General features: G+C 46.8%; 1 long non-coding RNA gene across 2 annotated transcripts in view; it reads left to right on the forward strand.

Moving 5' to 3' along the window:
• The window catches only part of LOC129034222 (uncharacterized), an 88,814-nt gene extending 78,743 nt beyond the window's left edge, over positions 1–10,071 (forward strand). For both annotated transcript variants that reach the window (XR_008501778.1, XR_008501779.1), the window contains one exon: positions 9,883–10,071. This is a non-coding gene — a long non-coding RNA (uncharacterized LOC129034222). The remainder of the gene's footprint in view (positions 1–9,882) is intronic.
• The last annotated feature ends 16,942 nt before the right edge of the window (positions 10,072–27,013 follow it).

The following is a 27,013-nucleotide window of genomic DNA, read 5'->3' on the forward strand; positions in this document are numbered from 1 at the left end:
GAACCCTCTAGAACCCAGGCCTCAGGGCCATAAGACGGCTCAGGATGTTTGGAAAATCATGAGTCATTCTGTCTGGCTTTGGCATGGAGTGTGCGGGATTATGGAGAAATTGAAATGAAAAGCCGGAAAGGTAGGCATGTACTAGATCATGAGTGACTTTATGAGTTGTACAAAGAAGTTCAGGTTTTATTTCAAATGCAACAGGGAACAGACACTACAGGATTTTTAGGCAGGAGAGTGACACGATCAAATATGCATTCTAGAGAGATCTCTCTGGGCATGATGCGAAGAGTGGCTGAAAAAGGGAAATGCTGGTGGCAGGGAGATGAGTTAGGAGACTGTGACACTACAGCGGGAAGATGTCAGACCTGGATTATGACAGTGGGAATGGGGAGGATGAATGGATGCAATCTGATTGCAGAAATATCTGTGAAAACCATAGAAACTACTCAAGAAGGAAGCCAGCCATGGGCCTTTTGGTTTTTCATTGAAACGACTGTTTGCCAGTATCTGCATTTCATCAACCTTTGCTGCTAGAATGTAATTTTTTTCACGGGGTTTGAGAACACTGTCATAGATGCAAGAAAAAAAACCCACCCCTAAGGATGACTTCAAACAAATCAAAGCTTTTTCTTTTAAATGCATCCATCAAAAACGGAACCTTTTCACCCCAGGCTTTTAGCAGGAAGATTTTTCTCTGTGTTTTCTTAATGAGCAGAGGTAAGGTGATGGCAATTTTGCAGCTCAGATCTACTTGAAATTGCTCGTTCAAAGAGCCAGGGATCCTGGTTACTGGCCTAAAACTACACGACAGTGGTTCTCAAGCCTGCTGTACCTGGGTCACCTGAAGGGCTTTTAATACCCTCACTGGGCAGGCCACACACCTGGTCAAGGGTTTCAGAAAGCTCCTCTGGGGACTGAGCCCAGGCATCAGTGTTTGTTAAAACTTCCAGGTGGGTTGGGCATGGTGGCTCACGTCTGTAATCCTAGCACTTTGGGAGGCCGAGGTGGGCAGATCACCTGAGGTCAGGAGTTCGAGACCAGCCTGGCCAACATGGCGAAACCCTGCTCTACTAAAAATACAAAAATTAGCTGGGCGTGGTGGCACATGCCTGTAATTCCAGTTACTTGGGAGGCTGAGGCAGGAGAATCGCTTGAACCCAGGAGGTGGAGGTTGCAGTGAGCTGAGATCCAGCCACTGCACTCCAGCCTGGGCAACAGAGTGATACTCCATCTCAAAAAAAAAAAAAACCCCACAAAACAACAACAACAACAAAAAACCCTCCCGGGTGATTCCTGGTGCAGCCAAGCTTGAGAACTACTGAAGGAGAGAAGAGCTGCTAACCCCTACCCCCCATCAACCACGCAAAACGAACTTACTACACCTCTTGGGAGAGGTACACTGGGGTCATGAAAGGAAGGCTCAGTTCTCTTACTCCATAAAAGCACGATTTGATTTAAAATTTCCTGAGAAAATTAATCTTCCTAAAATTTTCAAGAAGATAAAAACTTTAAATAACAGAATCACCTGAAAGCAAGATAAGAAGAGATTTGAAAGATCCATGGTCCATTTCTTGACCCTAGCTTGCCTGTGTGCACTGAAGCAGTCTGCCTCAGATAGGCCTCAGCTTCTGCTAATCTGGAGGCAATCCCTAGACAGGAAGGAAGAGTCCAGGGCAACCTGCAGCCCTCACCACCAGGGCCTGCTCCCTGTTTCCTGGGTGAGCCTGGAAACTCTCCACGTTTTCCACTCAAGTGTTTCAACGGCATGAAGAAAGACCCCAAACCTGGGGCAGAGCCTGAAACAGCCCATAGATTCGAGTTCTGTTCTCCCCCTAAACAATTATGCTTAACTTGTTCTCTCTTCCTTAATACATCAATGTTGATTTTAATGTAAAACTAATGCCTACGAATCACCAAACAAATTGGACCTCAAGAAGATGGCCCGTATTTATTTCTGTGGCTTTTAGCACCCACTGATGCCCTGGTGTACACACTGGAGATGATGATGATGACAGTGATGGTGACGGTGAGTGTTGTGAACATAGCCTGGGCTGGAGATGATGATGGTGATGGTGATGGTGAGTACCGTGATCATAGCCTGGTCTGGAGATGATGATGATGATGGTGATGGTGATGGTGAGTGTTGTGAACATAGCCTGGTCTGGAGATGATGATGATGATGGTGATGGTGACGGTGAGTGTTGTGAACATAGCCTGGGCTGGAGATGATGATGATGATGGTGATGGTGAGTACCGTGATCATAGCCTGGTCTGGAGATATGATGATGATGACAGTGATGGTGATGGTGAGTATTGTGAACATAGCCTGGGCTGAGATGCACATGTGTAGTGGAAAGTGCATGGGATTTGGAGCCAGAAAGTCCTGGGTTTGAACACTAGCTGTGGCATTTACAAATTGGCCTTGGAAAATCTGCTTAACATCTTGGAGATTGTTTATTTGTAAAATTGGACAATGATATCCAATTCAAGTTTGTTACAAGGACTAGATATATTCTACATACCTGGCATCTGATGGACAACAAATACTAGAGACTACCATTATAGAATTCCCTAATATCTGCTAAAACATCTTTTGCCATAAGATGGAGACCAGGCAGATGATGTTCTCTGCTTCACATGAGTGACCCTCTCAACTGGAATCCTTCCTTGGGCTCTATGTCCCCAGAGCACAGCCCAGCTGAGGGCCAGGTCCATCTAGGGCAGCTCTCTTAGATGAGCGCCCTATAAAATCACCTCTAACATGGCTAGTGCATAGGGTGGCCCAACTAACAAGCATGTTGAATGATGGTCACTAATAGGAAGATACACAATGTCTTGTTTTCCTGTGGCACTGTGAGAGTGCACATTGAGGGCGAGGCCTAGTGTGAAGACAGCAGGTAACTGAGCATACCGACATACCATGGGCGCTTGGGTCACAAGCCCTGGGAACCCAGTGGCGCCTCTGCAGCTCCTGGGCTCCACCCTCTTTCACTACTAAGCACCAAGAGCACTCTGGAAAACAGAATCCTATACCAGGAGAGGGCGGCTGGCATTTTTGGCTGCTCTCATGCTGCCTGGGATTTTTCCTATCTCAAGGTGTCTTCTCTACAGAGTGCAGATGCCTGGGGAGCAAAGGCAGGGTCTCTCTGGATTAAGGAGGGGAGGAACATAACTCTGAACAGCAGCCATTCACCTCAGCTCCGTGGCTACAGCCTAGGAGAACCTGGGGAGGCTGTGGAGTGGCTGTTCAAGGCATGGCAAAGGAGGGTGGCCTCATGCACGTGGAACATTTAGGACTGGGTGCCCCACACGGCTGCATGCCCCCAGGGGTGTTGCACGTGGCTGAGATCCTATTGATCACAGATGCCCTGGGGTCTTGGTAACAGATGGAGCTAAAATCTTTCAAGAGTTCCAAGGAGAAGGGGAAAGGAGAGGTAATGACCTCTCCCCCTCCTGCCTGGGCTATAGTTGTATGACAGAGTGGATTCCAGTTCCACTTCTACGGCATGGTGGCTGTGTGGTCTTGGGCAAGGTACTCGATCTTTCTATGCCTTTTGTTTCTCAGGTATAAGATGGTATTGATCATATCAGCAAACTCATGGGATGGATGGGGTTCAGAGATAGTCCTTTTAAAGCCCTTCACTCCACAGGCCACACACAGCCTGGCCTGCAGAAAGTGTTTACCCAAGGCTAGTCCTGTTTATGGAGTTCCCCTGGCCTGGAACCCTTGCCCCTGTCTCCCAGCAAACTCTTCCTCAGCTTTCAGACTCCAAGCAAAATCTCCCTTTTGTGATGTGTTCCATGGCTCCTGTAGAAATGTCCTCCTCTTGTAGCCCCCAGAGGCCTCTGTTGTCATCCCTTCAGCAAGTGTTGACTGAGTAGAAGCTGAATACCAGTGACCGGGCTAAATGCTGTGGGGAAAAATAAGGTTAAAATAAAAATTGTCAGGCCTGGCGCGGTGGCTCACACCTGTAATCCCAGCACTTTGGGAGGCCAAGGTGGGCGGATCACGAGGTCGGGAGTTCCAGACCAGCCTGGCCAACATGGTGAAACTCTGTCTTTACTAAAAATACAAAAAATTAGCCGGGCATGGTTGCATGCGTCTGTGATCCCAGGTACTCCAGAGGCTAAGGCAGGAGAATCGCTTGAACCCAGGAGGCGTAGGTTGCGGTGAGCGGAGATTATGCCATTGCACTCCAACCTGGGCAACAGAGCAAGACTCCATCTCAAAAAAAAACATAAAAATAAATTAATTAAAAAATAAAATAAAAAAACAAAAACTGTCCTTTCCCTCAAGGAGGTCATATTCTGGTGGTGAAAGAGGCATGAAACAATTGCAATCCATACGAAAATTGCCACCGTGGAGTTGCATGCATGGTTTTGGGAGTGCTGGTGAGGAGTGGCGCCATGAGAGTGCTGATGATTTGCTTCGTGGTCTTTTGTCCATAGGTCTGTTTTCCTGGCTAGACTTTGAGCTGCTCAAGAGTGGACACATTCATCTTTATGTCCTCCACTGTGCTTAGCACCATGCCATGTTCAATAAATGGGTGTTGCCCATAAATGCAAGAACAAACTAACGAATGATATTCTACAGCAACGATGGGGTCTTTGGCACATCTGCAGGGCCTGAGGCCTAGGCTCTGTTTTAGGGTGATGCACATTTAATGGAGACCCGCTCTGCACCCCCAGCAGTTTTCTTGAGCTTTATGCAACCGCTCTGGTCCTGATGATACTGTGAATCACATGTCTGAGTCTCATCTCATCTTCCTCATCTATACAGGTGATAGTGATCATCATCACTGCTCTGTCTAACTCACAGTGTTGGGAGGTTCAAATAATGTTAACTGTGGAGGGTGTCCAGGTTCTTGGCATCTTGAACAAAGAATTGGACAAAACTCACAAAGGAAAGAATGAAGGGTTTCATTGAAAATGAAAGCACACTCCACAGTGTGGGAGCGGGCCTGAGTGCAGGGGCTCAAAGGCCCTGTTACAGAGTTTTTGTGAGTTTAAATACCCTCTACTTGGAGTACGCCCTATGTAAATGAAGAGGGTGAAGTAAAGTCACAAAGTCATTTACTCGTTGTATGCCCTGTGGAGAGGGTATCTTATGTTTCCTGCCTCCAGACCCTATTTTCCTGCCTCAATAGGATTCACTCATTCAACAAATATTCTCTGAGGGTAGCATTTTACTTTCTCCACGTAACACATGCCTCACCAGGAGAAGGCAAAGTTTGAGGAATGCTGGATCCAGATGAAAAGGCAGGGTGATTTCAGAGAAAAGATAATGAGCTGACGAGGCTGGAATGTTACTTCCCCAGACAAGACCAGTGTCACCAAGAAGGCCTTGGGGTTCTGCCCAGGGGTCCATGCTTTCCTTCTTCTGGCTGAAGCCACTCTTCAGCATGAACTTGATAGACTGTTGTTGTAGGTTTTAGAAGGGAATTGAAGTGTCAGCTCCTCTAAGGTGTGAATATAGTGAAGGACCTCATTGGGAGTTCTTTCCAAAGTGTATCTGTTTCCTCTTTTTTTGTCTATTTTTCGGGAAGAAAAAAAGGAAGAGATAGAGAAGAAAAGAAGGAGGAGAGAAAAGACGGTAGGAAGGGAGAAAGGAGGGAGGGAAGGAATTTGTTGCATCTAAGAGAACCAGTCATCAACAGAGCAACAAATACTGACTGAGTGTCCATATGTAATGGGCAATGGGCTGAATTCCAAGGGAGGGAGTGAAGGAGTGGGGATAGTAGGCAGGAAATGGATCCTATCCAACTACTGCTTTCAGTAAATTCACATTAATTTAAAGCCAGACAAGACATAAAAATACATCGCTCTCATATGAGAGAGACAGAGCTACTTTATCTACATCTATCTTCTTATTTAGACTGCACTTTGTGCCAGAAAGTGTTAATACATAAAACATAACAAGGGAACATAATTTAAAAAAAGGAATAAAAGGAAAAAATAAGGGTAAGGGCATAAAAAAGGGGCCAGGAATGAGACTAAACTACGAGAACCATAAATATAATGAGGGTGAACCCCAAATTTGGCTCCGAGCTTTCTAACACCTTCCAGGACAGGAAAGCCTGGGAAAAGGCCCAGTTCCTGGTGTCCATAAAACAAAAACTGACCAGTTGCTCAGGAGTGGTTTGGGCATCTCTCCCAAGGGTCCTAATTGAGAGAGCGCTGCGTGATGAAATGAGCCATGTCCCCCTAACATCTCTCCACAAGGGTCCTCACAGGGCGATGTCTTATGATGCCTCTCAGTGTAGGTGTATGGCTTGCTCCCTCCCCACCCCACTGCAGGGGTAGAGCACAGAGTAAAATGTGGTATCGGATTAGGGCACTGAGCATTATTTATTTATTTATTTATTTATTTATTTATTTATTTATTTATTTTTGAGACAGAGTTTTGCTCTGTTGCCCAGGATGGAGTGCAGTGGCATGATCTTAGCTCACTGCAACTTCTGCCTCCTGGGTTTGGGTTCAAGTGGTTCTCCTGCCTCAGCCCCCTGAGCAGCTGGAATGTCAGGTGTGTGCCACCATGCCCGGCTTTTTTTTTTTTTTTTTTGAGACGGAGTCTCACTCTGTCACCCAGGCTGGAGTGCAATGGTGCAGTCTCGGCTCACTGCAGCCTTCGCCTCCTGTGTTCAAGAGATTCTCCCACCTCAGCCTCCCGAGTAGCTGGGACTCTGCAGGCAAGTGCCACCACACCCAGCTAATTTTTGTATTTTTAGTAGAGATGGGGTTTCGCTATGTTGACCAGGCTGGTCTTGAACTCCTGACCTCAAGGGATCCACCCGCCTTGGCCTCCCAAAGTGCTGGGATTACAGGTGTGAGCCACCACGTCTGGCCAGGGCACTGAGCATCTTGAAAGGGAGAAATGCTGGCCAGTTCAGAGACAGACGGAAGGGGTCAGATTTGGGCAAGTGGAGAGAGGTTGGGGTGAGGGAGAGCATGCTAAGTGAGCAAAGGCAGGTTGTGCAGGGCTCAATGAATAGCAAATATTTGGTGACATAAGACTGCCCTTTTTCTCCTCCCTGCCTCTATGAGCAGGAGTCAAAAGGACGCCCTAGGACTCTGCGTGCTCCTGTCCTGGCAGGAGCCCAGCCTCTCCAGAGGGAAAGTCTAGGCCTTTATTGCAGAGTGGCCACAGGAGGACTGAGGCAGCTGTGTTTAGAGCAATGGTCTCAGCTAGAGGCAACTCTGCCCCAGGGGTATTTGGCAATGTCTAGAGATGCTGTTAATTGTCACAATTGGAGAGGAGGCACTGGTGGCACTGAGTGGGTAGAGACCAACGATGCTGCTAAACATCCTACAATGCACAGGCCCCAAATGTTAGTTGTAGAGGTTGAGGAACCCCGGGTTAGGGACAGTCCTTAAGATGATGATGGTGATGACCATATGAAGGATGGTGATTCCACTTGCCCACGCTACCAGTGACAGGGCTCTCACACCCATTGCCTCCCATGACCCCCAGGCAATTTGGAAGGTCACGATGGAAGAGGAGATTGAAGCCCGGAGAGCAGGAGTGACTTATTCAAGATCTGTTTGAAGCTGGAGTGTTTGTTTCTTCTCACTTCTCCTCCTCTTCCTCTTCCTCCTTGGCCGTCAGTGTCTGACTGATCCTTCCCTCCGCAGCCTCCTGTGTTGGGAGAATTTCCTAATGTACAAATCTAGAAGCTAAACGGGACAGACAACTCACTCACCCCATGTTCCTTGAGGCCAAAGTGTGGGCCAGTCAGCCTTACTCACCTCCAACTTTGAATCAGGAGCCAGTGACGGCAGTGAAGCTGGGACAGGGGCAAATTCTTTCCAGCAACTGTGGTGGTAGTGGTGACAGTGGTGATGGTGGTGGCGGTGGTGGTGGCAGCAATGATGGTGGTGGCAGCGACATCCAGCATCCAAGATGGGCAATATCGGCGGTACCTGCTGAGCTCTCTGGGCTTTGTCAGGGAGAAGGCAGCAGCCTTGTCTCTGGGCTGGTTCTGTGGCTGTGGTTCCGGCTGCATAGGAACCTTTTGTTTCTTTTAGTTTTCCAGTCCTGCTGGCCAGCCGCCTTGTGAGCTACGTGATACCCTTTCACAGCATTCCTTCTTAGCTCCTATCAGCCAGAATCAGTTTTTTTTGCCTTCAGTGAAGAACCGTCACTGACGCACTCTGTGCATGGCTTTGGGCTTGTCCGGAGCTCATTTCTTGCTTCGGGCGTTCACCCTCTATAGAGCTCAGACATAAAGTGAACGGGGTCCGTGCGGGGTCCAGTCAGAGTCTCAGCTACTGCTCAGGAGCACTCGCCTCCTCCACGAGGCTCTCGGTGCATTTGTGTCCTCCAGCTCCTTCTTCCCTTAGGGCGAGTGCTCTCTAAGAGGCTTCTCTGCCTGCCTGCCCTGATGCCCTCCTTGGGCCATTGCTTTCTAGTTTGGCAAATGAACCCAGGTATGTGTGAATTCTGCCTGTGGATACAACCTGAATTTCCTTCCCAGAAGCCATGTTAGCCCCCACACCACCTTCATTCCTAAGATCCCCCATCTTAGGCTGGGACCATTCATTGCCGCATGTGAATTTGCTGCTGTAGCCGAGCAGGGATGGGGACAGTGCAGTCACCTGGCAGCTCAGCCCCAGACCACTGCTCAGAGAGGCCAGCAGCCTGTGGTTGCCGAGGAGACAGACCATAGAGGGAGCTTCCAATCCGCTGGGAACACCGGGGCTCCTTCTCAGCCCCAAAGGGAAGCCCTGCAAGGTAGGAATCCGCTGGCTCAGATGAGCGGCACTCTATGCCTGGAGACTTGCATCCACTTCTCAGTGAGCTCTGAGAGTCGCGTGACCTGCCTGTCCCCTGGAGCAGGTGGAGTCGTATTTCTTGTGGGCACGGGGGCCTGGCATGCAGCCAGCCACAGGCTGTGGAAGGCAGTATGACACCAAATCCTTCCCTTGTGATACCCAGGCCATGGAGACGGAACAGGAAAGACAAGCTCCTGGAGCTCTGGGTGGGGGCTCAAGGACATCCCCTGGGCCATATGCCTGGAGGGAGGTGCCTCCACCCCTGCCCATCCGACAGACAGCCCATCAGCTCTGAGCTGCAGAAAGACCAAGGCAACCCTGGCAGGGTCTGCGTTTACTTCTTTCACTTGCTTCTGCTCAGGGTGGAGGAGTGGGACTGGGAAGGCCAGCGGAGCCTTCCAATTCCTCCCCAGGGCAGAGGGGAAATGGAAGCCCTGCCGGCGGAGCCGGAGCTCCGCGTCCTCCTGGCCCTGCTCAGTGGCTGTGGTGAGGGCTTTCTTCCCTCCTGAAGTTCCCCCTAAAGCTAGTTCTCTTCGTTTCTCTCATTAACGGGTTCTCCCTTTTCACGTCGAGATAATTAGAAATGGCTTTCCCACCCATCCCAGGAACACCTAAAAAGATGTTTGATACAACATTGGGAAATCGTTTTATTGTCTTTGGTTTGTCGACTTGTAAATATTTATATGGTCAAATCTGGTTGGGAGCGGTGGCTCGTGCCTGTAATCCCAGCACTTTGGGAGGTCAAGGCCGGTGGATCACTTGAGCTCAGAAGTTCGAGACCAGCCTGGCCAACATGGTGAAACTCTGTCTCTACTAAAAATACAAAAGTTAACCAGGCTTGGTGGTGCACACTTATAATCCCAGCTACTTGGGGGTTTGAGGCAGGAGGACCGCTTGAACGTGGGAGACGGAGGTTGCAGTGAGCCAAGATTGTGTTACTGCACTCTAGCCTTTGCGACAGAGTGAGACTCCGTCTCACACACACACACAAAATTAATATAGTCAAATCTATTAATCCTTGCCTTTATTGTAACTGCTCTGGTGTCATGCTAAGAAAGGCTTCCCTTGTCTCAAGATTACATTAACTATCTCTATGTTTTCTTCTAGTAAATGTTTATATTTCTCTTCTGAAACCACCTGGAATTAATATTGGTCCACAGAGTGAGATGGAGATGGAACATTATTTTTTCCTAAACAACCATTTGCCCCAGGCCTGCTGGTTGAATTTCTCCTTTCTTCACTGATTTGCTATGTCAACTTGTAATAAAAGAACATTCTTATGTGTTCTTGGACTTTATTGTCTGGCCGCGTGTACTGATGTGTTTCTTTGTTTTGGCATCATTTGTTTAAGGGACATTTGCGAAGTCAAAGCAAAACACAACTGCTTTAACTAGTTGGGCTTCTTTGCAAGGCTGTACAATAAAAAAGCATCAGCTGTTGAGAATGCGACAGGGGTTGTTTAGGGTAGAGGGTGGCCTGGCACGATGGGTGACAACTACTAGTCCTCCCGTTTGGCCAGCTTGAAGAGCGGTGACAAAAATGTCAGGCAGAAAGCCAGAGGAGGCCAGGCTGGGAGGACTTGGAGAAATCACCTTCTGGCCCAAGCTTTTTACTTCCCAGCTATGGCACCTGAGGCCCAGAGAGGATAAACAAGGTCCCCTGTGGTGGAACTTGGATAGGAACTCAAAGGGATCGTCCCCTGAGCTGTTTGTCCTGGACGCCTTTCTAGTTCTTGCCCTTTTTGCTGTCACCTGGCCAGCGACCTTGGCTAGCATGCCTCCCTCTGGTCTCCATCTCCTGTCTGGTTGACAGAACCCCTCAGGGTGAGGTTTATGTCACTTCTCTGTTAAAAATCCTGGCTCAGTGATTCCCCACTGAAGTCAAACCCAGCCTGATGTTTAAGGTTTTTCACACTCTGGCACTCAGCTAAATGATCTCATTTTTCTCTTACATAATTTGTTAGCTCCAACCAGACAGACAGACACTGTCAGGTCCTTATATTTCCCTCTGAACCCCTAATTGCCCTTCCTCTTCCTGGATTGCCACCAAACCACACCCACTCTTCAAAGCCTAGTCCAAAGGTTGCAAAGTTCTCCCAATTCCTGAAAGATTAAGTCGGTTGCCCAAATTTCTCTTCCTCCGTGGTGCCCAGGCCAGAAGACGTCTCTCCTTCCCCTGGATGACACATTTCCTTGGAGGCACCACTTTTCAGGCACGTAACACTCTTTGCCTTTGTTGTCTGGCTGCTTCCTAGATTGTGCCCTCCTTGGGGACAGAAGCTGCCTTTCACATGTGTATCTTCTGTAGTACCTTGCACTGTAGGTGCTAAATAATACATAATATAATATGTAATATGTGCAAAATGATATAGGACAAGTAAATAAATAAAACATTTCCCCTCCCTACCACTCTCAGAACCTTTTATTACTTCTCATGAATTAGGATGAAATGTATTCCCAGGTTCCTGAATGACTTAATAAGCTCACCAAAGCAATGTAGATGATTTTTAGAGAGTTAGGGAAAGGAGTTGACGTACAGAATTGCAAATGCAATTCCATTTTCAAAAAGAGAGAGAAGATACACTCTGAAAACAATGATATAAAAGCCTGAAGTCCATTTTGGACAAAATTTTAGACTGTATTATTAAAAGGATGCATTATGTAATCCCAGAACTTTGAGAGGCCAAGTCGGGTGGATCACCTGAGGTCAGGAGTTCGAGACCAGCCTGACCAACATGGGGAAACTCCATCTCTACTAAAAATACAAAATTTAGCTGAGTGTGGTGGTGGGCACCTGTAATCCCAGCTACTCGGGAGGCTGAGGCAGGAGAATCGCTTGAACTCTGGAGGCTGAGGTTGCAGTGAGCTGAGATCACACTATTGTGCTCCAGCCTGGGCAACAGAGTGAGACTCTGTCACACACACAAAAGAAAGAATGTGTTAGGAGCATTTAACATAGGTTCATGAGGAATGCATGATGATGCTAACGCACTGAAGACTTATGGGGCTCTCACAGTATTTCATTTAACCCTCACAACAGCTTTCTGAAGAAAAGTTTGTACTATTATTATATTCATTTTATGGCTGAGAGAACTGATTCAGAAAGGTTAAGTTGCCCCAAACTGCACAACTATGAATAACAAGTAAGACATGAATCCAGGGCCTTCTCTTTCCAAAGCTGGAGCTCCTTCTGTTACCCTGTGCTGCCTCTCTCAGGGGACTGACATAGGGCTTGGCGAACAGTGAGTATTTAATTTTAGTCCTCCTCATTCTGTGTCATAATGTGATAGGCCATGGACTGAATTATTCCATGTGGAGCAAGAAAGGAGCCAGTTCTGTCCTGGTATAAGCTGAGCCATCCATGCCTGAGCCACGAGACCCAGGGGAGTCGGGTGAGCCAAGTTAGGTCCTGGGCTGGCCGCCTGGGTATTTTGCTTCTCTTGTAGGATAATGGCAGCTGCCTCATAGTGGAGGTTGTGATGATTACGTGTGGTAATGCAGAGAAAGCAAGGAGCACAGAGTCTGGGGCTTAGAAAGTGCTCGACAAATGCTTATCTCCTTGTCTCCAGCTCTAAACACCAGAGGGACTTGCCAAAGTGGACCGTGTTCACACGAGGTCCTCAGGGCAGCATCTCAAATCCCTCTTCCTCGAAAAGCTGAACCTGGAGATGTTCAGCCTGGAAAGCATTTGGAACCCAAAGCCCTGGAGCTCTGAAACAGGGTCCTCCAAGCTCCTTCCAAAGCTGCCTGGTACCCAAAGGTTGGAGAGACTTTCAGCCCAAGAACTACATTTGGGGAGCCCTGGTAGCTACCCAACTTAGCAGACTCTCAGCTCCATAGTGTCGCTGGAGTCTTCCCCAGCCTATCCTGAATATGCACTCACACATACGCATTCCATTAAACTGCACTTGGTGTTTTACAAATAACAGGACTTCTTGCACTACACAGCTTAATACCCTCACTGCCAAACCTAATTATCGTAGTAACTCAAGCTCACATTAAAAGCAAGAGATGGGTCCACTTTATCCTTATCATGAATTAGTAAGTTTCCCTCTGGAGATCCCTTCCCTGAAAATGTTCACTGAAGGTATTTAGGCTGAATTAACTATATTTATTTTAAGATCCTGCATGCAGTGAGTGTTCAGGGCTTTTGTTTAGAGTAAATGAGGTCATCGCCTGCCTCATTTCTTCTCTGCCTCTCTGCCCATGTCTGGTGGGGTCCCTGGTCGGGGAAATTGTGTGTCCCACATAAATGCCTCTTGGAAATTAAGTTGGAGTTACAATAGAAGGGAGAGCACTGGTTTTTGGTTTTTCTTTTTTTGAGATGGAGTCTTGCTCTGTCGCCAGGCTGGAGTGCAATGGCACGATCTTGGCTCACTGCAAGCTCCGCCTCCCCGGTTCAAGCTATTCTCCTGCCTCAGCCTCCCAAGTAGCTGGGACTACAGGAGCATGCCACCATCTCCAGCTAATTTTTTGTATTTTTAGTAGAGATGGGGTTTCACCATGTTAGCCAGGGTGGTCTCAATCTCCTGACCTTGTGATCCGCCCTCCTTGGCCTCCCAAAGTGCTGGGATTACAGGTGTGAGCCACTGCGCCCAGCCCCACTGGACTTTTTTGAGACCCAGCTCTGCCACTGGCAGAAGCCCTGTGACCCTGATAAGTTACAATCTCTCTGAACCTTAATTTTTTGTCTGCAACATGGGGATTCCTGCCTATCTCATTGAATTGTTGCAGGTATCAAAAGAGGAGAAAAAGCCATGGCAGTGCTTCATAAACTCTGAACTATCATAAATGTAATCTCTTTCTGTTGAATGATCCTGGTTATAAAGCAGATTGTATAAGAAGTCTGCCTAGATGTCAGGAGCTACCCAGTTTCTAGTTGAAACACTGAAAAAAAATCCTATCTTTCAGCTTCCCTGGTCCTGTTAGAGACAAAGAGTTCTATTAGCAAAATAAGATGAAAGAAAATAACATGACTAATAACCATTAATGACATTATCAATAACCATAATGAAAATAACATTATTAATATCCATAATGATAATGGTAACAACTCGTATTTATTGAGTGCTTCCTATGAGGCAGGCACTGTCCCAAGCACTTATATATATTTAACTCACTTATTCCCCTATTCTGCTCTGCTGGAGCTGGCCAGTGCAGTTTTAGGAAAGCCGTTGCTAAGGATCCAGGGTTTTTTTGAGCCATCGTTAAACCATTCATACGTGAAAGTCAACCACGGTGGGCGTATTTACACCAGGGTAATGTGCAGATGCTACAAATCAAGGCTATTTATTTATTTATGGAGCCAGTTTACTAGGAATTAGATATTCTCATTTTTTTTTAAACAGTTGGGAAACTGAAGTCGAGAGATTAGATGAAGATAGTAATGAATCCTCCAATGTTGGAATATTCTATGTGGGTTGCTGCTTCTTCTCTTCCTCCTCTTTCTTCTCCTAAACCTCCTGTATGAGTCCATTTGTATTGCTACAAAGGAATACCTGAGGCTAGGTAATTTACAACAGAAAGAGGTTTATTTGGACCATGGTTCTGCAGGCTGTACAAGAAGCATGGCGCCAGCATCTGCATTTAGTGAGGCCTCAGGCTGCTTCCACTCATGGGGGAAGGCAAAGGGGTGCAGGCTCCATATGGCAAGAGAGGAGGAAAAAGACATAGGAGGCAGGTGCCAGGCGTTTCCTAACGCCTTTTGGAAACGAATAGAGCAAGAACCCACACATTACCAGGAGGATGGCACCAAGCCTTTCATGAGGGATCCACCCCATCACACCTCCTGCTAGGCCCCACCTGCAACAACGGGGATCAAATTTCAACATGAGATTTGGAGATGAAAATATGCAAACTATATCATCTTCCATTTGCTTTTTATCTTCCTCTATGATTATTTTATTAATAATAACAATAACAAACCCATTTCTCATATTTCCTATAGTTCAGACATTTGTGCTGGGAGTCTCGGAGCCTTGGACTCCCAGTTTCTAGCCTCAACAGTTACACGGGAAGAAAAACATGTAAATGAGTGGTTCTCAATCCTGGTTGCACATCTGAATTGCCCAAGAAACTTTTTAAAAACGCCAATGGCCCTTGCCGTCTTCCAGACATTGACTGAGCTGATTTAATTATCACCGTTTCTAAGGCCCAGAGAAAGAAGTAACTTGCTCAGAGTCACACAGCAACTTATTGCTGAGTGAGGACTAGCACCCAGAATTTTACATTTTGAGTTCCAATTCTTTTCTCCTACTCCCAGCAATCAGTCAATCAACTTTCGATGGATTCATGTCTTGCATACAGTAAGTGCTCCATGTAAAAAGCAAACTTCGGCCAGGCATGGTGGCTCACGTCTGTAATCCCAGCACTTTGGGAGGCCAAGGCAGGTAGATCACTTGAACCCAAGAGCTTCCAGCCTGGGCAACATGGCAAAACCCATCTCTACAAAAAAGACAAAAACTAGGTGGGCATGGTGGCATGCACCTGTAGTCCCAGCTACTCAGGAGGCTGAGGTGGGAGGATCACCTGACCCTGGGAAGTTGAGGTTGCAGTGGGCAGAGATTGCACCACCATACTCCAGCCTGCACGACAGGAGTGAAATCCTGCCTCAAAAAAATAAATAAATAAATGAAAAGATAATAAAAAGCAAACTTCATGTGTGAATTAATCTTCAAAAGATATTCATTCCTCAGGAAGAAATTCCTTTTCAGCAGGATTCATCCAAACCATGGCAAGGCGACACAAGTGAAAGGCATGGACAGGCCACATGGTTTGCTCAGTCAATGGAGCTTTCAAAATCACTTGTTAAAAAATTGCCTGAGGAGCACTGGAAAGTTCTGTAAAAAATGAGGCCCGGAGAGGCAAAGACATGCAGCAAGCTAATGCCAGAGCCAGGGAGTGAGTCCCAGCCAAGGGCTCCTCCCGCCCCACTGCACTGCCCACCTCCCACATAGCCCTGGGGCCCCACTGTACATCCAGCTGCCCCCTAGGCTGTTTTCCCATTTTCTCCCTTCTTCCCCTCTTTCATTTGTCAAATATTTAATGACCCTACAGCACAGGTCCTGGAACTTAATTAGTGCTCAGTAAATATTTCTTTTGGATGAATAAATAAATGAGCGATGCATTCCTCACAATTCTGGGCTCTGGGAGCTACAGAGATGAGTGAGACATGGTCTCAGCCCTCAAGATGCTCAATGTCTAGGGTGTGTTCAGAGGCGCTGTGGGCTGGAGGAAGAAGCTTGGGCACTGCCAGAGAGTAAAGTCTGCAGCAGGAGCCTGGCTCTGCACGGAAAGTGCCAAAGGGCTTGATGAGTGTGAGCCCAGCTCCCTCTTCACAAAATGAAGATGCTTATGCCTGCATCATGAGATTGCAGTGGGGTTTAAATGACATTACATGTATAAACCATCTCGAAGGTTGTACAGCACATAGTAGAGATGTGATCTTATCATCCATACCTTGGACCAAAACTTGGAAAGCAAAAGAGCTAAGACAGCAGTCTAGAGCAGAAGCTTTGTCCCAAGTGGTGGCTTGTCTCAAGGAGAAATCTGTATCATTCCTTGTGACATCCTCTGAGGCCCTTTCTTCCTGCCCCACTGGTCTGCCCCTAGCCCAGATGCATCAGGGCTGGGTCCCATAGGCACGTTCACTACCTGCTACTCTCAATGGTTCAGAGATGCTCAGGTATTCCTAAATACACATAGACTGGCCAAGAGGCTCCTGGCTTAGACTTACCTACTAAATCTCTGTCCACAGCACTGCCCAGCATGTTTCCTTACTCAGAGTAGAACACACACACACACACACACACACACACACACACACACACGTCATTCTCATTTCCCTTTCAGGAATACGCTCCTCTAAAATAAAAATGTCCAATTTCATGCACAATCACTGCTGGGCATTTTGTGTGTGTACCTTTCAGCTGCCACAGTGGTTAGATAGGGGTCTTGCCAGTGGGTCGCCTCCACCGACTATACACACACTATATTTTATTACTGTACTGTACCCATTTTTTAAACTGCCACTGTTATAACACTAACTACAATTTGTAAACATATATTTGTGTGTGTGTATTTATAGTGTGTTTTCTAGTCTTAGATTGTAAGCTTCTCGAGGGCAAAGATCCTGTCTGCTTTATTTATTAGGGATCTTCCAAGCACAAAGTCTTGAGAACAGGCAGGAAATGGGTGTTGACTGAAGAATGGGTGAGCAGTCTGGGCTGGCATTTGCTCAGAGCTGGGTCAAGCGCCTCGGACTCTGAGGCCTCAGTCTGCATGCGAGTTCTGGGTTGGGTTCCAGTTGAATGGACCACGTTGGAGCTCTGGCATCCAAACTGAGAGCTCACCCAGCTCACCCCAGGGACTGCATGTGATGAGCTACTGCAGATAATATTAGGACTTCCATTTTGTTTATTTTTACCTGAGAAGAAGGAAAGAAAAAGAAAGAAAGAAAGAAAGAAAGAAAGAAAGAAAGAAAGAAAGAAAGAACGAAAAGAAAGAAAAAGAAAGAAAGAGAAAGAAAGAAAGAAGAAAGAAAGTTAGTCCCAGATTTTCTAGTGTCATTTGTTTATCGAGTAGACTTACCTTGGTAGGGAACAAACCAGAAACAGCTTCATTTTTCTCCCAGTGCTGCCTTCAGACATGCTTTTCTGGATATCTTTTTCCCCTCCTTGATGACATCTTAGAAGATACCTCAGCTTTCTGGTTACTTCCAGCTATACGAAACAGTCTCCGCTTCAGGTATTAAACAGTTTAGGTCAGTCTGAATCAAAACTTCTAACTCCCATTCAGTTGAGCACTCTTTCTCTCCCTGACCTCAGGCCCACCTGTGGCTTGAGGACCAGTGACAGGGAATGGGAGAGAGGGCTGGTCTTCACTCTTCCTCCGCTCACTCTTCATATCTTTCTCCCCTCCCGTCCCCAGCTCCTCCAGGTTGGGGGCAGAGGGGAAGGGGGCAAAGACTTGCATGATTGGTTGTGCTGTTTTAATCTGGCTACTGGTGCCTTCTGCTGAGGTGGGAATCCCCCAAGTACTGTCTGTTCCACAGGACATGTCTGTGTGTTATTTGATGATGTCCCTCTGCCTCCTCCTCTCCCAGGGGAGACCCACACGTGGCACTCACTGTCTGTCACTAACAGTGCATTGTCTTGTAAAACCCCCTCCTTAGCTCCTGTACATCTCTGGTTTTTGTTTTGTTTTGTTTTGTTTGTCATTGGATTCTCACCAGCTTTACAGGCTACCTCTTAGGAGATGTCCCTCCAGAGGGCTCACACCTGACAGTCCTCTGGACCATCCACTTGGCCCATGGGGACTCAGGCATCCTTGTTCGGCCAGTCCATGCCAATGCAGGCTGTTCCCACCTCTTCTCTCGTTCTTGACCTGAGTCTCAGGCAGCCCCAGCAAGCCTCCCACCTTCACAGTCTCTGGATACGTGGAAGACTCCAGTTGTCATGCAATCTACTCTCCGATACTTTGGGATGCTTGTCACTCTCCCTCCAGACACTTCTCTCCCCACACCCCACTGAGACAAGGTGATCTCAGGCAGCTCAGCAAGCCTCAGGCTGGGGGCAGATCTGTCACTCCCTTTCTTGCACAAACTCCCCACCTTTTTGAGTCCCCTCACTGGGCTTGGAATAGGTAAGTACCTCGCATTTCCTTTCCCACGGTTTGCAGAGGAGAAAGCAAAAGATTTCCCTACTTTCATGAATTCCCCAACTTCAATGAACTTAGACATTTCTGGGTTTGACTTATCTAGGCTAGGGGATTTGGCAAACTCTGGATGAGTCTCACTGTCATAATAAGGCTCGCCTGAACATGTTAGCAGCTTTTTTAGAAAAAATGTGGGGGCACTTATTCTGCTTTCTGTCTGTTGCACAACAAAATTGGTAAATAAATAGAACATGCTGGGAAAGAGATGCTCAGAAATTTTTACTGATGAAAATATTTTCCATTCAAAAAAGCTTGGAAACTATTGGTCTAGGGAGCAGTTGCAGAAAGACATGTTGTAACATGAAAACCAGCTATAATAAAAAATGTTTTGAAAACACAAAACCTTCTTTTATGAGTCCACCAATGATTTAATGCCACAGACAATATATGGCATGAGAATCTTTATAATTGGAAAATATACACAATTTTTTTAAATGAAGGGAGCAGAAGGTACTGGCTGCAACATCTGTTGAAAAGTTCCCAATAAATTGCCATTCCATTGAAAGAGATATGATTTCCAAATACCTCCAAGGTCAGTTGAAAAGGTGTTCACATCTTGCTACAGATTTCAGCATAACAAGATCAAGAAGACTTTGGACACCAACCTGATTTAGCTGTAAAATACCTGTAGAGACTAAAGAGATGCTTCCTGGTGGAAATCAAAGTAGAACACCTCGGTGATGAAGCCAAGTTGAGGATCTCTACTCAGCAGGGCTTGCTACACCATCTTCACCCAGAGTGAATAGCCCTAAAGGCCCAAATAGAAGTTTTTTGTTTGTTTGTTTGTTTTTTTTTTTTTTTTGAGATGGAGCCTCACTCTGTTGCCCAGGCTGGAGTGCAATGGCACGATCTCAGCTCACTGCAACCTCCGCCTCCTGGGTTCAAGAGATTCCCCTGCCTCAGCCTCCTGAGTAGCTGGGATTACAGGCACGCACCACCACGTCCAGCTAATTTTTGTATTTTTAGTAGAGACAGAGTTTCACCATGTTGGTCAGGCTGGTCTTGAACTCCTGACCTTGTGATCCACCTGCCTCGCCCTCCCAAAGTGCTGGGATTAGAGGCGTGAGCCACCGTGCCCAGCAGTAGAAGTCTTGATAAATCAGAGTACAAAAACAGGCATGATATGAAAGGCCTAAAAACAAGACCAGCTTTTGTTCTAGAAATGTCTGGCTACTTTATAAAATACTGGGAGTTAAGTGTTACAGTCTAAGTGAAAGGATGGTGAAGGGCAGAACACCTGTCTTTGTGTCCCCTGTACAGCACATGCCTCATGTATGAGTGGAGACTGAATAAATGAGCGCTGTGCCAGGGAGGCCGGCCCCGGGTTTAACCAGGTCTCACATGCAGGGTGTAGGGGATCAGACCATTCTAGCTCCATCTTCCTGAAAGACATTTACTTGCTCTTGAAGATCACAAATGGTAACATCTGCAGCCCTCTGAAAACACAAATAAGCCATTGGCATTTCCATAGACAGAAGCCAAAACTCATGGAACTTATTTCCAATCCAGTTGCTCCAGCTTCAGCGGGAATATGAACTCACCTTGCTGATGGGAGTGCCAAACGACATTCTAAATCATCAAGATCACGTATCTCTAACCAGGTTGATGTGTGAAATGTCTGGTGTTTATCTATGTTTCACATTGAGCTGAAACTTCACTGCCAAAGACGTTGGCCAATCAGTCTTCTTTCTCAGCTGTTGCTCTACAAAGCCATTTCACAAAGACAGGATGTTGTCCCAAAAAAGCATCCTCTGGTTCCCTGCTGGACAGGCCAACAGCTTGGCTGGGTATTACAAACAAACCAGGAAAGTATGTTCAGTAATGCCAGCTCACGAGGGAAGCTGGGACTGTGACTTCAAAAGCAGAGCTGTAGCGAGTTGGGGAAAAAGTGGTAAATATTTGAGGAGGTTGTTGACGTCATATAAAGGCCAGGAAAACAAAGGCTGGAAATTGTAGGGTCCTACAGTGAAAGTACCTGAGGATAGCTAGGGGACAGAGGAGAAGATCACAACCAGCTTGAAGTGGTCCATCTGTCTGACGTGGAAGCAGAATTAAGCACAGACCACACATTGTTCCCCAGATCAGGAAAATCCCATTTGACTTCAGGTCTGCTAACATCAGGAACATCGCAGCGGCCATGGTAATAATAATAGCAGACATTTACAGCATTCATTCACAGGCACTGTACTAAGTACTTTGCATACAGTTTCTCATTTGATGTTTTAAAAACTCTGAAATGGCAAGTTTTATTACTCTCAAGTACAGATGAAGAAACTGAGACTCAGAAGATGGAAGGAAATTACTCCAAATCCACAGCTGTGCTGTGAAAGCTGGGGTGTGAATCTCATCACTCTAGCCTGAAAGCATGTTCTCAAAACCATTTTTGTCAATTTCAAATACAAAACAGTGACACTGCATTGCTGTGGGGAAAAGAGTGGCCTTTTCCATTAAATGGTCTGGGTCAACTTGCTAATCATAGAAAAATAATGTATTTTAACCCCTATCTCACAGCTCACACATAAATCAATCCCAATTGAGTCACACATCAAAAACGTTTTTAGAGCAAAACATAGGAAAATAGGTGAATATCTTGGAGTAGATAATGCTTCTTTATTCAAGACAAGAAAGTCCCTAACCATAATATTGATAAATTGGATTATAGTGCCATGAAGAACTTCTATTCATCAAAAGATACTACTGAGAACAGAGAAAGGCAACCCACAGAGTGGAAGAAGATATTTATAATCATACAGGACTCATACCAAGAATATATAAATAACTTCTACAAATCAATAAGAAAAAGACAGAAAACCAGGTTCAAAAAATGGACAAAAGATTTGATCAGATACTTCACAAAGGAAATAACCAAAGCGCCAATAAACATATGGAGAATTGCTTAAGTCTATTAGTCATCAGAGAAATGCAAATCACAGACCACAACGCAATCACACTACACACCCGTCAGAATGACTACATCGAAAAAGATAGGAAATCGCAAGTATTGGTGAGGATGATGTGGAGCAACCAAAACTCTGTATATATACAGGTATATATATATACCTTTGTAAAATGTCACTTCTAGTGTAAACTCAACAGAAATATGTATGTATGTGTATATATATACATATATGTTCACCAAAAGACTTATACTAGAACATTATAGCAATGCTATTTACGACGTCTGACAAAAAAAACAACTCAAGTGCCCACTGACATAGAATAGAATGGGAAATTTTCCCATTCTATTTCCCATTCCCAGTTGTAGTTCATATATACTCATCGCTATTGTGTTAATATACCATTGATGGGAAAATGAATTGCGGTGTATTAACACAATAGCAATGAGAATATATGAACTACAACTATGAGCAATAATATCAGGACAAATCTTACAACTGTGATGTTGAGTGGAAGAAACACAAACGAGGATATTCTGTATGTTTCCTTTATTTGAAGTAGGAAAAGAGACAGAACTCTTCTATCAGAAGTCAGGTCAGTGCCTACCTAGGGAGGGTGTAGCAACTGGAACAGGGTACGGGGGGCTGGTCTCCTCAGGTGCTGGTGATGCTCTGTGTGATCTGTGTGCTGGCTGCAAAGGTGCATTTGTTTACGACAATTTACTGAGCTGTACATTTACTGTATCAATTAGCTGTTGCCATAACAAACCATCCCCAAACCCAGTGGCAGACAATAAGCATTTATTTCTTGCCAACTAGTTTGTGTTCAGTTGTTCAGCTGTTCTAAGTTGGGCTTGGCTGTGTTGAGGGCAGGCTTCTCCACATGTCTCAATCTCCTTTAACTGGCAGCCATCCAAGGCATGGTCTCCAAAGGTGAAAGGCAGGAGCCCAAGACAGGGAAAAGGAAACACACAGGCCTCTTCGGGCCTCAGCTTGGAGCTGGTGTCCTCTGACTGCTGCCACATTCCAGTGGCCAAGGCAAGTCGCAGGACCAAGCCCAGCATCAGTGGAGTGGGGAAATACACGCCTCTCAAGCTCCTTCCCATGTAAACATTTGCTCAGCAATAATCTAATCCAGGACATTTATTAGAGGTGTGGCTTACTGTGTATATTTAATATTTCAAAGTTTTCAAAGGAAACAAAAAAGGGTGTAGGAACCGCTATCTTCCCCTACCTCCTCCCCCACTCCTGGGTCCCCTCCCGCTTCTGGGATCTTAATGGAAAGAGGATAATGTTATGAAAATTCTCTACACAAGCACAAGGAAGAAAGGAAGGAAGAACATGTGCTTCCTAGCACACAATGCACTTCCCGTCAGCTGGGCTGGAGAGAAATGCCTCCCTGGTCTGCCACCCCCCACCCCCGCCAGAGAAATGGCAGCAACAACTCACCCCTTCCTGTAGATGCAGCTGAAGGGACTGCTGTAAAGTGCAGCCCCAGTTTTCCCAGCCCCTGCTCCCTTACCTTCGAGGGCTCCCTATTGTAGTCACACTGTTTAATAAAGGTTGAACTTTATCCAGTGAGAAGGAAGGAGCTGAACATTTCAAAGGCTCAACATTTCTGCAAGACAAATTGAACTTTTTGCCTCCTAACCAACAATCCTGAAAAAGTCTCTCTTATTCATGGCAGATGCAGAAGGTTTAAGCCGGCACCAAATTACGCCAAGGGCAACATCCCAGTTCCTTGGAATTCATATCAGATACACTAAGAGGGAGGATAAGCCTTCAGAGAGGTCTGGTTCCTACTGTAATAAGAGCATGGGATTCTGTTCCTTCTCTGTAGGTAGGGAAAGTTCAAATGTACACAATGACAATTCATCCCTCTCTTGCAACTTATCTCATATAAACTCCATCTCTAGAATCAGGCTGCCTGGTGTCAAGTCTTGGCTCTACTTGCCGTGGGACCTTGGGTAAGTGATTCGACCACTGTCACCCTCAGGTCCTCCATCTGTAAAATGGAGATTTGCTTATTCATTCAATGGACCTTTATTGAAAGACCTACTATGTGTCCGGCAGGGTGCTGGGCTCTAGGGTTACAATGGCAACTGAGATGGACATGGTCCTCGCTGTCATGGAGTTTATATGAAGGGTAGAGTCAAACCGCAAACACTCTGTCACGTAACCGCAATCACAACCATAGTGCCGTGAGGAAGGGTAGAGTCAAACCGCAAACATTCTGTCACATAATCACAATCACAACCATAGTGTCGTGAGGGAAACAAACCATAGACGGAGATAGAAAATAACAGGAGAGTCAGGAAGGTGGTCTCACCAAAAGGCGACACACTTAAGCTGAGCCTCAAAGGAAGAGGAGCTATAACCAGGGGAAGGGCTTGCCAGGTGCAGGGCGCAGAGCTCGGTGAACTCAGGACACCGAGAGGCCAGTGACACAAGGGGAGAATGGCCTCAGGTGAGGCTGGAGGGAGAGGCAAGAGCTGCGTCCCGCAGAGCTGGGAAGCCAGGAAGGGAGTCTGGATTTATCCTCCAGGCAGGGGGCGGCCACCGAGGGGTTGAGATGATCACGTGGCTGCTGGCCAAGATGGACTGCAGGGTGGTGTGCAGGTTAAGAATGGACATGAGACCAGCCAGAAGCCTATTGCAGGACCCCAGTGGGTCATGGTGATGGCGCTGGAGATGGGGAGAAGAAGGCAGTTGAGTCAAATGGCCCCAGTGGGGCGAGAAGCCCCAGGACTCAGGACAGATTGAAGATGGGGGAGTGTGTAGGTCTGGTTTGAGTCAGTGAGTGGAGATGGCTGTGACCTCCTGATGTGTGAGAAAGAGTACAGGGAGGGGTGAGGAGAAGGCAAGGTAAGCCCAGGGCTTGCCAACACTGAGGCAGGGGAAGGAAAGGGAAGGGGAGGGGACGGGAGAGGAGGGGAGGGGAGGGGAGAGGAGGGGAGGGGGTGTCAGCACAGGGTCCTACAGAGGAGCAACTGATAGGGTGAAAGGAAAGCAAGGAGTGGGTGGCTCCAGAGAGGAGCATTTCAAGAAGTCAGGATGCCCATCTAAGTCCAGTGTTGCTGAGACGAGGACAGAAGCTCCAAGACGCACCAACAGTGAAAATGAGTCGAGGAACCGTCTGTATAGTATATATCACATTTGTGTTTTCAAAAGTTGTGTGTTTGGAAGCGGGAGGATATTTTAGCTTATTTGCAGGTTTGCTTATGGAACAGCTCTGGAAGACTCTGCAAGACCCTGGTGACAATGGCTCCCCCAAAGGAGGGAACCGGGTAGCAGGGGATGGGGTGGAGTGAGAGAGACATTTCACTGTGTGTCTTACTCTTTGGGAGCTTTCATATTTTTGTAAAATATAAATATATGACTATATTACTATTCAAAATTACAGTTTGAAAAAAGCACCCTACCTTATAGAGCTGCTGTGAGGATAATAATAATCGTTTCCTGCACTTCTCAGGAGGATTACTTGAGATGATGTATGTCAACTGCTTAGCTCAGGCTCAGCGTGACACTCTGTGAGGTGAGTCGCATCCCTGTCACTGCTGCTCCAGGAAACAGCAGAGAGGGCCTTGGCCTATGGATTCGGTTCCCAGGATTCTTGTAACAAAGTACACAAACTGTGTGGCTTAAAACAAGAGAAATTCCTTCTCTCACACTTCTAGAGGCCAGAAGTCTGGAGTTGTGGTGGGGCCCTGCTCCCTGGGAAGGCTCTACGGAGGAACCCTCCGTTGCCTCTCCCTCGCTTCTGCTGGTGATCGTGGGTTCCCTGCACTCCTTGGCTTGTGGCTGCATCCCTGCAGTCTTTGCCTCTGTTGTGTGCCTTCTACCTTCTACCTTCGGTGTGTCTGTCTTCACATGGCCTTCTTACAAGGACACCAGTCATTAAATTCAGAGCCTACCGTAATCCAGTACAACCTTGACTGGCTAATGACATCTGCAAAGACCCTATGTCTAAATAAGGTTACATTCACAGGTACTGGGTAATTCCGAGGACACCATTTAACCCAGCTGAGCCTGGCAGTTAAGATTCTCACAACCACAAACTCATCCGTGACCCAGGTGAGTCCCTTCTCATTCTGGGCATCTGGTTTCCATCTATAAAATGAAAGGGGGGACTGGAGTCACTTTAGGCCCCAGCCCAGCCCAGAAGCACTGGGTGTCCTTAGACACTCCTGGACCGGGTCTCAGGTAGGTAAGCCGGGCGTCAGGAACAGGACTGAGGAGGCCGAGGCCTGTGTGTGTTTCATGTTGCTGCACGCAGAGATGTGCACTGGCTGTCCCTGCAGACACTGCAGCCATTGCTGAGGATTTCTGAAGTCCTGAGCCCCTAGGTTCCTGGGAACAATGAAGCTTGGACTCTGTGGCCAGAATCATAGCCCAGAGCTATACTAAGACTCAGTCCTGCCCAGCCCCCTCTTATTACCTAAGTCATGGCACAAGTGCAAACTCACATTCTTGTCCAAAGAGGAGTTAGAACAAACTGGATTTAGCGCAGCAGATTCTGAGGGACATCTGAGGTCATGAACTGAACGGGCGTGTGCTGCTGAGTCAACCCACACAGGCTGCCAGGTACCATCCTCAGACTCCGCAAGAGAGGGTGGGGAATGGGAGAAACTAGAAGAAGCTTCCAAGAGGAATTTGTGGCAAACCTGCTTTACCGTGTTGGTTCCCTTTGGGTAACCAGATTGCAATAAAAACAACAAAGACACTCTCCTCGTATATGAGAACTTCACACCTCATGAAAAGCTTTATACCTGTTCACTTGTTTGATTTGATTCTAAAAAGTTGTGTGCAAACAAGGACTTTGCAGCTTTCCAGATAAAGAAACTAAAGCTCAGAGTGGTGCCACACAGAGTCCCTCCCAGGGGCTGCTTCTGATGGCTCATTCAGGAGGGAGACCTTTAGAATTACCACCCAAATCTCCACCCCAAGGCACCCAACACAGTATCAGGGTAATCATCTTCCATAGGGACACTCTGTTCTCGCATTCTTGTGTAAAGTATGAATACCTGCATTTTATGGAAGATTGCTATTTGTATTGATTTATAACATACAATATAAATGAAAGCAGTGTGCTTGCTATGCAAACACAGGTTCAAGACCAGCCCAGAAGACCCCTCCCAGCACCTAAGCCGTTCCAGACGGGCCTCCTGGAGTGATCACAACTGTTCTGACTCACAGGAGGCCAGCCAAGATGCTGCCAGAGAGGCTGCCTGTGTGAGCACGCCGTCTGCAGAAGGCAGTCTCACTCTGCTAAGACAGACAGCTTAGTGCTGGGCTCCTGCTGAGGACACTGCCCCAGGGAGAAACCCTGGGCCACCCTACTCACTGTTCTAGTCCCAGGCGGGGCCGGCAGGGCCTGGGCAGGTCAGACTCTGCTGTGGGGCTGGTTTCCACAGTGAGGGAGGAGCCGGTTCCGCTGCTGACTGGTGGGCAGCTTAATGCTTTGGCCAATCAATTACATGGCCATTAGGCAAATATTTGGGGCTTGATTTTGGTTATGGTTTTTAAAATAGAAAATGAATAAATTAGGCTTGGGGAAGTGGTGTTTTACCGTCACGTGGGAGGAACAGGCATTGAATCTGATTGTCCTTGGGCTGCAGCTAAAATTGC

The sequence above is a fragment of the Pongo pygmaeus genome, chromosome 2, assembly GCF_028885625.2.
Source record: "Pongo pygmaeus isolate AG05252 chromosome 2, NHGRI_mPonPyg2-v2.0_pri, whole genome shotgun sequence".
NCBI classification, from domain to species: Eukaryota; Metazoa; Chordata; class Mammalia; order Primates; family Hominidae; genus Pongo; species Pongo pygmaeus.